This window comes from Canis lupus, chromosome 4 (assembly GCF_011100685.1).
Source record: "Canis lupus familiaris isolate Mischka breed German Shepherd chromosome 4, alternate assembly UU_Cfam_GSD_1.0, whole genome shotgun sequence".
Taxonomy (NCBI): Eukaryota; Metazoa; Chordata; class Mammalia; order Carnivora; family Canidae; genus Canis; species Canis lupus.
In genome coordinates, this window is record NC_049225.1 from 19,756,336 (window position 1) to 19,759,278 (window position 2,943).

General features: G+C 38.2%; 1 pseudogene; it reads left to right on the forward strand.

Annotated features, from left to right (window-relative positions):
• Nucleotides 1-1,579: 1,579 nt before the first annotated feature.
• On the forward strand, nucleotides 1,580-1,699 carry LOC119871731 (annotated as a pseudogene).
• The last annotated feature ends 1,244 nt before the right edge of the window (nucleotides 1,700-2,943 follow it).

The window sequence follows — 2,943 nt, forward strand, 5'->3', positions numbered from 1 at the left end:
TTTTTAATATCTAAAATGAAATTCATAGTTACTAACTACACATTAACCATCTATATTGAATCTTTAAAAACACATTTTAAAAAAAAAATAAAAATAAAAACACATTTTATATAGAAACTTAAGTTCTATACATTTTAAGTATTTACATAAATTATATATTTGTATTTCATTACACAAATGCTCAGTCCCACACTGGAACACATGATGAAAGTCACTTTTCTCCTTAAGCATAGAATCACTGTGAATGTGATACTTAAAAATGTAAATTGATATGGATGTGCTGTGTTGGTAATTCAAATATCTACAGCTGCTTTGCAACAGTGACAAGATTTTTTCTGAAATGGTGAACAATCCCCCATATAATACAGAACAAAACAAGAACAATCTTCCTTTGATATACCCAAGCGCAATCTTCCTTAGATATTCTCAAGTGCATTCCTAGAAAAATCAGTATATATTAAAACTATGCAAAAAAAGTTAGTGTTTAGAAGTTCTACCAGAGTTAAGTTCTAGGCTTAGAAATTTATAAATGGGACCCACATGAAGTCCAGTGGGATTTCTGAAACTTGCTTGGGCTGTGGGACAATTCATTTTAGAGGAGTTTCACACATTGCAAAATCTGTAAGCTTCTTTGGCTCAAGCCAATTAAATGCCAAATGAGCCGGACACTACATGACAACCAAAACTACCTGCCCTAGGGTGAAGGTGAAGAGACGGGACTTGAGAATCACTGCTGTAAACATTCCGTGTTTATAAGAGCCCCAGGGCTGAAATGAATTTAGATAGATAGATAGATAGATAGATAGATAGATAGATAGATAGATAGATGATAGATAGATAGATAGATAGATAGATAGATAGATAGATGAGAGATGATAGGTAGGTAGGTAGGTAGGTAGGTAGGTAGGTAGGTAGGTAGATAGATGATAGATAGAAAAGTAAATTTTGTAAAAAGTCCTAACTAAAATGGCATTGCACAACTTAGAATGGACTACTATAGTCCCAAACATGGTCTTAAAAAGAATAAGTCAGATTTCTAAAAAATGTATTGAAGACAGTTATGGTAATTGCCTAGAGGAGAGGAGAGAATGGGCAGTACCCACAAGGCCAGACTTTATCCTATAAGTAAGGGAGTGAGGTTTCTGTGAAAATACTGGATATTTCCACTGTTACTTACTCTGGGGAAGAAGTTGAACCTAGGACAGGAATGAGAACTGGAAAGTCAAGTTTTTAGCTGAAAATGCCAGGGGAGGGGAATCCCTTTCTCTGGGAAGTCCATGATTTGGGAGCCTGGACTCCAGATAGAAAGGAAAAGCCCGATAGTATCCCACAGTGAAAAGACAAGCTGACATGTTCATAACTGGTAGACAGAAACAAGGTAGAGAAACACTTTTAAGGATGCCTTAAAAATGACTCAGAACTTGGACCAGAGAATACTGAGCATAGCCCCAGTAATTATTTATCTGTATGTGTTTTTACCGTAATTATTGTGTTATCTTTATCATGCCTCTTTCTGTTAAACTCTGGTTAAAATGCTAGGCTGTGGAAAATTAAGAAAAGCATCTGTTTTCTAATTCAGAGCTTTGCACAGTGGCAGTATCATAGCCAATGAGGTTTTTCCGAGGCGCGATTATTGCTAATTGTTTTCTAATTCAGATGGAATACTGATCTGGAGAACATGAGCAAAAGCAACAATGCAACACATGACAAAGTGTCTAACACAGAAAAACATGGTAGGGCTCTTCATAAATATAATTGAGAGAGTTCTGGGGATGACTCAGATATAGCCAAGAAAGACTTTAAGAGGCTGATTTCTGGCATTAAAACAATGGGGACAAGGTGGGCCTGGCTGGCTCAGTCCCTATAGTGTGCAACTCTTGATCTCAGGCTTTTAAGTTTGAGCCCCCCGTTAGATGTAGAGATTACTTTAAAATAAAATATTTCTTAAAAAGGTGGGGGGAGCTGCCAGGGTAGCTCAGTTGACTGGGCTTTAGACTCTTGATTTTGGCTCAAGTCATGATCTCTGGGTCCTGAGATCAAGGCCCTCATGGGGCTCCAAGCTCAGCAGGGAGTCTGCTTGGGTCTGCCTGTCTGTCTGTCTGTCTCTCTCTCTCTGAGTCCCTCTGCCCAGTACATGATCTCTCTCTCTCTCAAAAAAAATACCTAAAAAAAAAAAAAAAAAGAAGACAATGGAATCTTGAGCTATTGAAATCTAGATATTTAAAAGAATATGTGACCTTATCTTATAAAACATGGTAATTCGGACATATCGAATAACATACAGTTAAGTCTTCAAGAAATGGTAGCTATATATACTCATGTTAACTATTAGTAAATGGTATATAGTTCACGTTGTATTTTAGGCAAACTCTACCTCAACTTTAGCAGTGAGCAAGCACAAGAAAGAGAAAGGACCAAGCAACAATATTGAGCAAGCAAGAATTAAGGCTAGAGGAACTGACCAAATGATAGGCCAAATCCCAAAGAGACCCAGACAGCAGCCCAACAAGTTGTTTGGGGGTGAGGAGGATACAGCAAATTTGTACTTAGCTAGGACCAGTTACAATGTCCAACAATCTAGAAAGTGGGGCGCTGCAGCAGAAATCTTCCCCAGCAGTGTGATTCTATGCTAGGTGGCAGTGATGCCCTATTTCAGGTGGTTCATCTGGGAACTGCTAAGTATTAGGCAGGGAATTAGAGCCCCAGCCAAGTGCACGGGGTCAAAACTCAGTCACCCAGATTGAATAAACATGGTGGAGACTTAGAAGGAAGGTTGTCATTCAATGGATACATCAGATATGGGAAATTCCAGATTCCATCTACGAATAGGATTTGTTTGGGAACTGGGATGGATCCGACCAAGGCCGTGGATTGCAAATGTCAGTATCAATACAAGTGAAGAAGTTTGAGATAGACATTCTTTACATATTGCAGGTTTAGTTT